We start from the raw sequence: 13,697 nt of genomic DNA, 5'->3' as shown, positions 1-13,697 counted from the left end.
TGATTATTTTTCCTTTCCTGGAGTTAGTAACTATCTTCTTTTTTCATCTGCTTTGCTTCCTTTGTATTAAGCAATAATTAAAATTCAAACTCTGCCAAAGATCTAAATCCCCTCCACAGTTATTTGAAGGATCAGGTCTTCTATCAAACTCATCTCCGTGTGAAGCCCCTCCCAGAGTTCTGCCCTGCAGCGCTGGGGGTGGGGCCTCCACGCCTGGTGTTCCTCCTGCAGCACCCTGGGGTTCCTTTCTTTCCGGGTTGGAGCTCCTGCTTCCTGCATCCATGTCTTCCTCTTTCTTGGTTTACTCTTGAATTTGTGAGGAGCTCATTTCCCAGTAACTTCATGAGAAAGGGGGCCTGTCGCCATGCGTTTTTGTTTGTTTGTTTTTTTCTTTTCTTTTGCGGTGCGGGCCTCTTACTGCTGTGGTCTCTCCCGTTGCGGAGCACAGGCTCCAGACGCGCAGGCTCAGCGGCCATGGCTCACGGGCCCAGCCGCTCCGCGGCATGTGGGATCTTCCCGGACCGGGGCACAAACCCGTGTCCCCTGCATCGGCAGGCGGACTCCCAACCACTGCGCCACCAGGGAAGCCCCACCATGCGTTTTTAATCTCAGCATTCCCAGCACTTGGCATCATAGGTGCCCAGTAAATGTTTGTTAAGTTGATGAAAGGATAAAGGAAGAAAGGAAGACAGGGAAACATCAGCAGAGAAGAAGTTATCACACGTCTAAGAGATGAAAGGGAAACAATAAATGCTGACAACCTGACGTTAAATGACTGACCTAAACTTTTAATTTACATAAGTAATAATGAAAGTTCACGAGAACCCCTGGATTTAGGAAACTCTTCTCATCTTTCCCAAAGGCAGTCTGGCACAGGGGAAAGAATATAGGCTGTGAATGAATTACCTAACCTTTCCGTGTCTCTGGTTTTCCATCCATAAAAGATAGGAATGATAATACTTATCTAGGAAAACTGTGGTGTTGAGTGACAACTAATAGTTGCCGAGCACTTTCACCTGTCATCCCATCAAAATGACATTTAAATTAAGTTCAATTAAATCAAACCATTTGCATGCAAAATACCTAGCTCGGTGCCTAGCCTGTTGTAGCACTTGGTGAATGAAAATGACTGCCCTTCTTTCTCAAGGGCTCAGGGCTCTCTGAATTGCCAAACACAGCAGTATCAACTGTGTTGAAAATGGTTTAAAAGCGTAGATTTGGATTCTGAAGCATGGTGAGATGCCCATTCTAATCTTGGCTTTCCATGTGACTCGCTGTGTGCCCTTCGCAAGTCCCTCCCCCCTCTGAGTCTCAGTGCTTTCTTCGGTAAAATGTGGGGTTACGTGGATGGTGACTCAGGTCCCTCCCCCACCCCAACTCTGTCATGCTAGGATCTGGTTCTGTGAAATGTCCTTCCCAGAACTGACTGCACCCAGCTGCTGTGAGCATAGATTGCCTACAGATAGATGCTATCTCTGGCCCTGGCACCCGCTCCTACAAGACTGGGGCTGTGGTAGGTGTACGGAGGTTGACTGGGGAGAAGCGGGTACATTCTTCTGCAGTGTAACGCAAAACAGATCTGGCCTTGGCTGTAGCCAGCACCAAGGAAGTGGACTTCATTGTAAAAGCCACCTTGTCAGCGTCAGGTCGGAGTGATTAATGACTCTTTAATCCCACAGCAGAATACCTGACAAAGTACGCTTGGGCCAAAAAGGCAGAACAAACCTAATTAGCCTGGTTGATCCACTCACAAGGTGTGGGTTGCTAAGGATCCCAACAGCTTGGAAGGGAAGCCTCTCCCTTTAGGTCTGTGAAAGCATCAAGTGGGCACAATGGGGAAGGGACTCCATTAAAAGGAGGGGGCCGGCCAATGAATAAACATGCAGGTTACCGTGTTGATATTTCACTGAATGCCGTTCTGAAGTGGGGTGCTTGGGGCCTCCGAGGCCGGCGCCCCTGGTATTGTGCTGGGGGAGGGACTGGCCATTTGAAGTCAAGGTGAGGACATACTGGGGGCAGATGGAACCTGCTTTGTTTGTGAAAGAGTTTTTCTGCTATTTATGCTAATGAGTGGGAAACACTTCTCAAGCATTTCAGATGATTCTGTAATGAGGCCGGGCAGAATGTACCAACATTGTTGGCCCAGGACGATTTTAAACTCCCACTCGCCACATTAGCAGCCCCTTTCTTTACACGAAGGCCCTTGGAGGGTAAAAGGGGACAATGACGGGAGAGGGAAAACATCACAAAGAGAGGCTTTTGTTTCGCGTTCCTTTGAACCCTCTCAAAAGCCGGGTTTCAAGGGGTGTGTTGGGCCTGCCTTTCAACGTTACTGAACCCAGAATCCCCTGTTGTTTAGCAACATAGAAAGCTGACCTTAATTGACTCCACTTCTGAGAAGGCTTTGTAAATCACTCTGCCCCAGAGAGAAATTTCCTGATGGGGTCTGTATGTGATATATACCATTATACACTGGATACCAATGCGCCTTCCCACGTACAAAGTGATTTCCCGCTTACACTCCACTTTATGGCCATTGTCTAGATTAATTCTCACAGGCACCTACCGCTGGATGAGAAATCGTTGCTCTCAGTTTACAACTAAGAGAACTGAGCTGCAGAGAAGTTAGGTGGCCTGCCCAGAATCATACGGCAAGAAAGAATCAGAGCTGTGACCCAGAACTTGGATCTCTCTGGCTTTCTCCACTCTTATCACAGATGTTCCTGGGATTGGAGATCATGTAGATGTGTGTGCCAGAGAGATATCTTCACTGATGAGTTGCTTAAACACATTATTTTTTGGAGAAAGAAGGGCACCACAAGATTATGGTGACATTTTGGATTTCCCCCTTAATTTCTGGGCATGATAGCATTTCTTGGATAAGACTTCTCCTTTCACTGTACCTTAGCTGTGTCCAGCTGATTTGTACCCCCACTTCCTTCCTCACCCCCAAGTCACCCAGCTACAGGCACATGGCTGTTCAGTGGAGCAGTACTGGGTGTCTCATCTTCCCTATGGGATGGCGCTTCTCTGAGCCTCACCAGTGGGGTGTGTTGTGAGGAAGGGGTTCCACCCTGGAACTCGTCCAGAAGTTGGGCTAAAGTTCAGGCCTGAGAGACATAGCTATACCCTCAAAGCCTCTAGACTAGTAATAATCGAAGATGCCTTTGACTTCTGACCAGCTTCACGGGCATTTGACCTGTGCAGTTGTGCAGGACTCCGTACTCAGAAGGGCCCTGTGCTTGGTTTCATGCCCTGCTGTCATTGTGTTGACATGCTTAATGATTTCATCTCTGAACTTTCGTTTTGTAAAATGAAGTCCAATGAAATGATGGAGCAAGGGAGAAGCATGCGATGTGCCTGTCCATTGCAATTCCTTGCTTGCCATTCATGGCCCAGGAGAACAGAGTCCCAGTGGGCCCACAGTCAAGGGAGCTTAGTGACACTCAAAGCAAGGTAGGTGCGCTATGTCTACAGCTGAGTCACTGGTGGCTCCAAGAGGCCATGCTTTCTGTTCAAACCAGAATGGAAGAATGCAGAAAGAAGGCAGTGGTTTTCTAAGAAACAGGACTGACCAAAGAACCCCATCATATCCTTTTTTACTCATGGGACTTCCCCATATTGACCAATCATTTACACTGAAAATAATGACGGAAGGAAATGGAGAGAAAGGAGGGTGCGGAGTTGCTTGTCCTTTTCAGCAGCCTCCTCAGTAAACCAAAGGCAGAGTGCACTCGGGGAACAGGTGTTATGAAGTGAAATAAAAACAGTTGAGTTAGTTTTGAGTGGCACTTCTGCTGTTCTGGTAAGAACAAAAAAACATGTACATATAGGATACGAAATCAAAATTCTGTAATTTGGGTGATTCTGCATAGGAGTTAAATGCTCTTCTATTTGCATTCAAAACTGGCATTGTACAATCTAAAGATGAACAGTAAAGCTCATGCTAAGGATTAATCATGCAAAGGATTAATCTCCAAAATATACAAGCAGCTCACGCAGCTCAATATCAAAAAAACAACCCAATCCAAAAATGGGCAGAAGACCTAAATAGACATTTCTCCAAAGAAGATATACAGATTGCCAGCAAACACATGAAAGGATGCTCAACATCACTAATCATTAGAGAAATGCAAATCAAAACTACAACGAGGTATCACCTCACACCGGTCAGAATGGCCATTATCAAAAAATCTACAAACAATAAATGCTGGAGTGGGTGTGGAGAAAAGGGAACCCTCTTGCACTGTTGGTGGGAATGTAAATTGATACAACCACTATGGAGAACAGTATGGAGGTTCCTTAAAAAACTAAAAATAGAAATACCATACGACACAGCAATCCCACTACTGGGCATATACCCAGAGAAAACCATAATTCAAAAACAGACATGTACCACAATGTTTATTGCAGCACTATTTACAATAGCCAGGACATGGAAACAACCTAAGTGTTCATCGACAGATGAATGGATAAAGAAGATGTGGCACATATATACAATGGAATATTACTCAGCCATGAAAAGAAACGAAACTGAGTTATTTGTAGTGAGGTGGATGGACCTAGAGTCTGTCACAGAGTGAAGTAAGTCAGAAAGAGAAAAACAAATACCGTATGCTAAGACATATATATGGAATCTAAAAAAAAAAAAAAAAGTTTCTGAAGAACCTAGGGGCAGGACAGGAATAAGGATGCAGACATAGAGAACGGACTTGAGGACACAGGGAGTGGGAAGGGTAAGCTGGGATGAAGTGAGAGAGTGGCATGGACATATATACACTACCAAATGTAAAACAGCTAGCTAGTGGGAAGCAGCCACATAGCACAGGGGGATCAGCTCGGTGCTTTGTGACCACCCAGTGGGGTGGGATAGGGAGGGTGGGCGGGAGATGCAAGAGGGAGGGGATATGGGGATGTATGTATATGTATAGCTGATTCACTTTGTTATACAGCAGAAACTAACACAACATGGTAATGCAATTATACTCCAATAAAGATGTTAAAAAACAAAACAAAAAAAATACCCTGACAAGTTGAGAACGAGACTACAGAAGAAAGGAAAAAACTTTATATTTTAGGACTTTTAATGGCACCTTCTTCCTTTCAAACAAGGGGCTCTCTACTTTCATTTTGCACTGGGTCCTCTAGATTACCTAGGCAGTTCTGTTTCTGACAGAAGACACATAGAAAGTGAATACTAGGTGTTTTAAAAAAAATGTTCCATGACCGCAGATCTCACGATTCACTCAAGAAGAACTGCTCTGTGAATGCTGCAGAGCCTCGTGTTTTATTTGGGTGCTGTGTGGGGCTGGGCATGTGCTGTGATGCTCTGTGGGTGGAGGGTGGTGTTGTGGAGGCCACATGGATGTATTTCCTACAGGAACGTGGATAAGTGGCTTATCCCAGGATGTCTTCTTTTCTATTTTATTTATTTATTTATTTATTTTTATTGAGGTGTAGTTGATTTACCATGTTGTGTTAGTTTCAAGTGTACAGCAAAGTGATTCAGTTATACACACACACACACACACACACACACACACACATTCTTTTTCAGATCCTTTTTCATTATAGGTTATTATGAGATACTGAGGCTGTTTTCTTAATCTGCAAAATGGCAATAATACATGCTTTGCCCATTGGTCAGGGGTTCCAGTAAAAGAATGGATATAAAGATATTTTGAAAACTGTAAAGTGTAGTGCGTGGATAAAGTACTTTATAATTTTTGGTATTATTTAAAAACCACAAAGCAGGAATCATGAACACTGCTGTCTTTGTCCCCTCCGATTTGCAAATTAATTTTGAACGAATTCCTGCCAAGTTTACATAAATCCAAATTCATTTCTTTTTTCTTTGACACAAATCTGTTAATAACTGGAAGAGAGTATGGGACTGCAATATATTCACAACCTTTTGTCCCCCTTTGTAGACGTGCAATACACATCGATGTTTATAAAGGCAAGAGTGGTTTGGCAGAAGTTAGAAAAGTTTTACCCTATAGAAAAAAAGCAAAATATAAAGTAGTTTGTACAGCATTCTGTGATTACACAGCTGTCAAACCTGTGTATAGACAAATGACAAGGAAATAAACCAAAAGCCCAACAATTAGATAAACAACTTGGTACAGAGGACAAATGAGCCCTAATCACATAGGGTTCTATCATAACATGGTCTATTTTTTTTATCACACAGTTTGGATAACTTCTGGATTCAAACATGTTTCTCTAAATGTAACAACTGCTCACAGGCCAAGTCTGATTGATCAACCCGCTAAGACCACAGCAAAGGTCCTAATCATATCCCTCCAATACCAGCATTATAAATAGTTCTCTGTCATATGGTGAGGACTTTGTCATAAATGGTAGACTGATACTGTAGAATAATGGCTGTACTGGGAGGGAAAACATTTCTGCCCATGACCTTGGGGAAGGAACTTCTCTTAGCATGGACCTTGGGGAAGGAGCTTCTCTTAGCATGGACCTCAGTTTCTCCATTTGTCCTTGGAATGGAGTGGACCATGAACTCTAAAGGGCCATCCAGCACCAACATTCTGTGTTTTGATGGCTTTGATGTGACTTTCAAAGCCTCATTGCCAATGTCACCTTCAGGACCACCTGAAAGAGGAGATGCATAGACATGGGGACACTCAGCATGGACGGGTTCCATGTGCCAAGGTGACACAGCAGATCCGGGCTCTCAATACCTGTTCCAGGTTCACACCAGCACAGCAGCTGACCTGTGAATGTCTGTTAACACCGAATTATGGTTTCATAGTTTACACCTCATTTAATCCTCCTTTTAGACTGCAAGCATTATAAAGAGAGGCTCATCAAATTTGTCTCTCCCTTCCCATAGCCCCTAGCACACCCACAGGGCCTGGCACATGGTAGGAGCTCAGTAGATGAGAATTCCAACATTTTGAGATGACTTAAATGATCGCCAACACCAACTTTGTTGAGATAGATATTCTCACTCATGAAGGACTCCAACTTGCCCAGATCAGTCCTGGTGGATGTCTGCTGCCCACCAGTGGGAGGAACAGGGGTGCAACTTGTGCTTTCCGGGGAAGATGTGCAAACCGGAAACTGGCAAGTCCCAGAAACTCTTCCCTGTCTCGACTAAGACCATACCTTACGGCTTCAGGCTTTTCCGTCCTATCTGAAATGGCATTTGGAATATACCCTTTGAGCCAGCAGTGAAAAATTGTGAGAGGCCGTTAGTAGCAGCCGCATTAAGAATAGCCTCAGGCTTCCCTGGTGGCGCAGTGGTTGAGAGTCCGCCTGCCGATGCAGGGACGCGGGTTCGTGCCCCGGTCCGGGAAGATCCCACATGCCGCGGAGTGGCTGGGCCCGTGAGCCGTGGACACTGGGTCTGCGCGTCTGGAGCCTGTGCTCCGCAACGGGAGAGGCCACAGCATTGAGAGGCCCGCATACCGCAAAAAAAAAAAAAAAAAAGAATAGCCTCAAACTGGAAACACCCCAATGTCCATCAGCAAGAGAATGGGCAAACAAAATATGCTGTGTCCTTACTGGAAAAACTACTAGGCAGTAAAAAGGAGCAAACTATATGGATGGATCTTAAAAGCACATAAAGTGAAAGAAGCCAGACACAGAAGAGTCCATACTGAATGATTCCATTTAAATGCAGTTCCAAAACAGACAAAATGGATCTAGAGTGAGAGAAATCAGAGCAGTCATTGCCAGGGCAGGGGTGGGGTGGGGCAGTTTGACTGGAAAGGGTACAAAGGGAACCTCTCTCTGATGTGATGGTTATGTTTTCTATCTTGACTGGGCTGGTAGTTACTTAGGTTCCATTTGTCAAAACTCATTGAACTGTACACTTAAAAAATCTGTCCATTGTATTGTTTGCGAAATTAACCCTCAATTCACCTCCTCTCCCCCCAGTACTTGGAGCTGAAGTTTTCTTAGCCTTTCAATGGTTGGCTGTCTCCCGGCTCAGATACGGGGAGGGGAAGCTGTGATTTCCGCAGCTGTGACCACACTGCAGATTTCCTCACGTCCGCCTGGGGTGGCTCCAGCACGTGGCCCATTTCTCATCCAGGCACTTTGCTGGCTCTCTGGGAACACCTGTCTCTCCCTGGGCTCTCCTGGGACCCATGCAAGACGCTCATCCTTCTTCCATTCAGCACTTCTTCAGATCTCAAGTTCTCTCTGTGTTTTCTCTTCTGCAGGCTAATCCTCAGTTTCTTCCATTCGTGCTTCACTGAACATGGTTTCCAAATCCTTCCTCCTTGGAGTGTCCCTCCCCTGGATCCGATCCAGCTGCCCGGGGCCCATTTCAGTGATTCTCTGAACGCTTGGGCTGACAACTCGACTTCTACTTCCCAAGTGATTGCAGCAGGAGGAGACAGGCTACAAGCCTTTGTCTGCACAACCCAACAGGTTAAACTTTTTTTGTTTTTTAAGGGAAAAGACAAATGAAAGCATGGTGGGTATTCCACAAAGGCTCCTGTGAATGATTGACATACCTTTAAGCAGACGGCATATTTGTGCGATGCCAGGGGGCTGATACATTAATAGATATAATTTGTAGGCTCCCAAGGAGAGGTTAAAGAGGGGAACACAGATTCCTTTGAGCTGACTTGGTGCTCCCATGTCATCTGTCCCAGCCTTAATCAAGTTATCATATCAACCCAGTGTGTCCTGGACCCCAGCTCTCTGTCTGAATGAGGAAAAAATTTGCAGACAAATTTCTAACAGCAGGAAGTTGGTGCTCTCCTGCGAGGCTAGATAAAAAGTACCTGTAACCTCTCCAGGCCTCCCTCCTGCTCCTGCTGGGAGCTCAGTTCAAGTGGCTCCCTTATTTGATTACGCCTCTCAGGCCTTCTCTGGTGTAGGTATCCAATTCACTGCTGTGCCCACCGGCTCCCTACGAAGCAGAAAACATTAGAGTCACTCTTTTGCAAAATTATGGGGAAGCTGAGGGGGCCAAGCGCTTGTGGTGTGTGTGTGTGTGTGTGTGTGTGTGTGTGTGTGTGTGTGTGTTAGACACACAGATGTGGATAAAGAGAGGAATGCTGTTTGCTAGCAAATGTGGCATTGATTTATACTTCTTTCCTTTAGTCACAGAGTAACTGAGTGGCATCTCCAAATTCTCACGATAAAAAAAAAAAAGAGGTAGCAGGGAAAAAAAAAGACTCCTGCTAAGTGCTATACATCATTACCTTTTTTTTAGTGTTTGCAAAAGATTTAGAACATGCATAATTTACAATCAATGGACCAAATTCCCCTATTGGATTTAATTCTCCTATGGATTTATTTGCTTCATGACTATATAATTCAAATTAGAGCGCTGTATATTATTTTATAATGAATGTATGAATTATGATGGTGTTTAAAACTGTTTTCATTCGAGGGTATTATTGGAGTGATGCTGATGGGTTGGTGGATTTGTGCATCCATCTCTCCTACACATTAATTTATGAGTGGACAAAAAAAGTGGAGGTGATATATGTTGTAGGGATGGGCCTACTCTACATTACCTTTTCTCTTTTTTTTTTTAAATTGATGGCAGATTATTATTTTTTTTAATTTATTTATTTTATTTATTTTTGGTTGCATCGGGTCTTCCGTTGCTGCGCGGGGGCTTTCTCTAGTTGTGGCGAGCGGGGTCTCCTCTTTGCTGTGGTGCACAGGCTTCTCATTGTGGTGGCTTCTCTTGCTGCGGAGCACGGGCCCAAGGCGCGTGGGCTTCCGTAGTTGTAGGTAGCTTGCTGGCTCAATAGTTGTGGCTCGTGGGCTCTAGAGTCAGTAGTTGTGGCGCACGGGCTTAGTTGCTCTGTGGCATGTGGGATCTTCCTGGACCAGGGCTCGAACCTGTGTCCCCTGCATTGGCAGGCGGTTTCTTAACCACTGCACCACCAGGGAAGCCCTACGTTACTTTTAAAAAACTGGTTTTCTTTCAAAGAAAAACATGTATTTTCCCACACAATCACCAAAAAACAACCAAAAACCACACTCCCCTACCCCACTGCCGCCAAAACTTGGCAAGGCAAGGAAGTATTTTGTATTCATTTCTGGAAATCTCAACCTAATCAAGGAAAATAATGGTACCATTTTTCATCTTCAGGTGCCCAAGACACCTGCGAATGCGGCCGAAGAGAAGCATTTTAAGATCGGCCTGTGGCTTCGGGCAGACGGGCACTGGCCAGGAGCTGGTAAGAGGGAATGCTCAGAGGGTGAAACTGGACTTGCCCGCGGGCTGAGGACGGTGCTGGGCTGGTGAGAGATGGAGTTAACGTCCATCCAAGCATTCCTAAGCGGGGGGAAAAGGAAACACACCATCCGAACTCAAGATGCCTATTGATTTATCCCCGTTAGCAGGCAGGACCCTTGAGAAGCCCATGCCTTGGGGCTCGTTAGCATCTTTACTGAGAGAAGACTGCGCAGCGGCGAGTTCCCACGGGGGACGGGAGTCAGCGGGGCGCTGGGCGCGGGCCGGGAGGCGGCGGCTTTTCTTAAAGGCCTCCACAGACTTGGCTGGAATCGCAACGGTTAAAGAGACCTCGCCGCACAAAGGGGCGCCCCGGCGGTAATCGGGAAATAAATTTGATTTTCTGAATTCTTTGGCAGCTGGTGACAAAGGGCCAGGTACGGCGCGCGGCGGGGTTGATCCGTGCAGAGGCGGCCGCCCGGCGGGGCGCACGGGCTTGGGGCGCACAAAAGCGGCCGCCGGCGCACAAAGGCCGGCCCGGGGCTCTGGGCTGTCCGCCCGCCCCGCTGCTGGGCCGGCTGCAGAGGGGCTGAGTCCCAGGACACCAACTGTCTTCATCCTGGAACTCCAAGGGCCTTCTGCTGGGGCCACAAGCAGCAGGGGACTTCTAAAGTTTCCATCAGTTTCACCAAGAAACGTCCACAACCCTTCACCTAATTCAGCCTTTTGCTATGGTTTGGGAGGAGTCACCAGAAATTCCCTGAAATTTCCCCAGATTCCTCCCGACTCAATGGGCTGGGCCTCCCTTGTCTTTATTTATCGGATTCTCTTGGGTCATTTGGGAGTCATGTCCTGTCTGTAAGTTTCTTGAAGGGAAGTGGTGGACCTTATTCTATCCTTGGTGACAAAGCTGAAGTGCTAGAGGAAACCCTGGGGAAATGTAGCTGCTAGGCCTCTAAGGGCAGGAATTAATGCTTTGTTCATTCATTCACTCATTCAAAAATATTTCCCAAGTGCTGTTCACTGAACCCCCAGCCCTGTGCTGATCTCAGGATGTTTTCACCTCCTCTGGCTCCTGTCACATCTTGCTCCTAAGCCAGCTACAGTAGCAGCACCTCCCAAACGCTACAGTGTCTGGTTCCCCCACCAGCCTAGAAAGCCCTGCTGGTAAAAGCACAGATTTGCTTCTCCTCAAACTTGAAGATGTGTGTGGGCCAGATTTCCTCAGCACCACTCTGGAACGTTCCGACAGCCAGTACCTCAGACACTAGCCAAACTTCCGTCTCGTTTCGTTCATGTCCAAAATGAGGCCGTCCATAACGTTGATTTTAGAATATTTGTAGAGGATGTCAGGATTCCAGAAAAGCAAGCTCTCAGAAAGGAACAAAATGTGTTAACTAACACACTTACTAAGGCTCTTTCCACACTCTCTTTGAGCAAATCTGTAACCTAAAAAGAAGTCCGATGTCTTTAGCTCCTATTAAAATACAAGTGGCCATGTTTTAAAGAAATTATAGATATGGGGCTCCCCTGCTAGATTAATTCTTCTTCTGGCTTAATTCTTTTGGGCAGATTCTTTTTTTTTTTTTTAATTTTTCTTTTATATTGGAGTATAGTTGATTTACAATGTTGAGTTTGTTTCGGGGGTACAGCAAAGTGATTTAATTATACATATATCTATTCTTTTTCAGATTATTTTCCCGTATAGGTCATTACGGAGTATTGGGTAGAGTTCCCTGTGCTGTACTGTAGGTCCTTGTTGACTGTCTATTTTATATATGGCGAGTGTTACAGTCTTGTGTGGTGTCATCATGGGAGTGACATCCCATCATCTTTGCTGTATCCTGTTGGTCAGGAACAAGCCACAACCCCGTCCACACTTGAAGGGAGGGGATTACACAAGAGTGTGGATACCAGAAGGTGTGAACCATGGGGGTCTCCTTAGAGTCTGTCCACCACATTCATTTCACCCATAAATAAACTGAGGCCCTAAGATGGGGATGTGCCCTGGTCACAATCTCAGTGAGTTAGTCTAGTGGCTAGATGCTCATCTTGTTAGGATTTCTATTCTGTCTTGTGCTCTTTCCTAAATGGCATGCCTCCAAGATACAGGTTTAACACCTGTGAAGTCCCTGGTTCTGGAAAGCAGGCATGGTCTCTACACAGCACTCTTGGACTGCTGCCAGGTTAACACTCACTGCCCGGTAATCACTGTGGTCCCCCACTAAGGAACTCAAGGAACCACAATTCCCCTGCCTCCACAAAATATCCCTAAACCAAAATGGTAGAAAGAATCCCGTTTCCATATCAATTAAATGGGAAAATTTTGAGTATATCAGGATTTTCCTAGTCCCCTACTTCCACCCTGCCCCAACTCCTTTCAACTGATGAGGAAACTGAAGCTTAGGAAGGAGAAGTAATTTATTCAAGCCCCATGGACACAGCCCAGTTCTCTTTCTTTTTGACGCATATAAAGTATCAGAGAGAAGGTATTGGCTTGAGCAGGCAACCATAGGAGGGGGTGGCCCACAGGACAACTGGAACCAGGACTCAAAGGCCTCAGGGTCAGTCCTGTCCCATCCCTCCACTGCAGCCGGTGCTCCAGGACCCCAGCCCCACCCAGGCCCCGAGACCAAAAGGAAAACCATCAAATAAACAACAGTCCTCATCCCATCAGGCTGTGTTGCCTTTTGAGGGGAAAAAACAAAACAAAACACTGCTCAGATCATAAATTCTGGACATGCAAAGGCTGCTTAAACAGCCAGTTCCCCAGGGACCACGTATCACTGACAGAGCACAGTGTAATAGGACCCTAGCTTTGCATCTCTAGTTTCAGTAGGACTACAATTCCCACCACAAGAAGTGGAAGTTATGTCTAATTTGACATGAAGAGAGAGAGAGAGATTGAGATTCTTTCTTCTGGGTCGAAGTCTTTGTCTCACCTCCTCTCTGCACTGGAGAGAAAAAGTAGTATTTTCTGATCTCCAGTCACTGCGTTTGGCCAAACAGCCTCCCAGGAAGCCATTAACAAAATCTCCTCCTCTACCTGTGCTCTTATCAAAGCGGCCTCTGGCTGCATTCTTCTTCCATGGTCTTCAGAGGGTAACTGGAGGAACAGGTGAAACAGGGTATAATGAGTCCATCTTGAGTTTAGAAGCCCTAAGTTGTCTCCTTGCTGGCTTTGAAGAGCTGAAATCACTCCATTTGTTGGAAAAGTTCAGGGAATACGAAGAGTTTGTGCCTTGGACCAGCTCACTAAGTAGTGCTAATGCGGGGCTGCCTTTGAGTTTTATTTCCTGGGTCCAAATGGACTTTCTTTTTTTTTTAACTTTAAAATTATTTTTTAAAATTGAAGTATAGTCGATGTACAACGATTCAGGTGTACAGCAGTTTATATATATATTCTTTTCCATTGTAGGTTATTACAAGACATTGAATACAGTTCCCTGTGCTATACAGTAGGTCCTTATTGTTTATCTATTTTCTATACAGAAGTGTATCTGTTAATCCTGAATTCCCAATT

Source organism: Phocoena phocoena, chromosome 4, assembly GCF_963924675.1.
Source record: "Phocoena phocoena chromosome 4, mPhoPho1.1, whole genome shotgun sequence".
Lineage (NCBI taxonomy): Eukaryota > Metazoa > Chordata > Mammalia > Artiodactyla > Phocoenidae > Phocoena > Phocoena phocoena.
Note: the sequence above shows the minus strand (reverse complement) of the source record.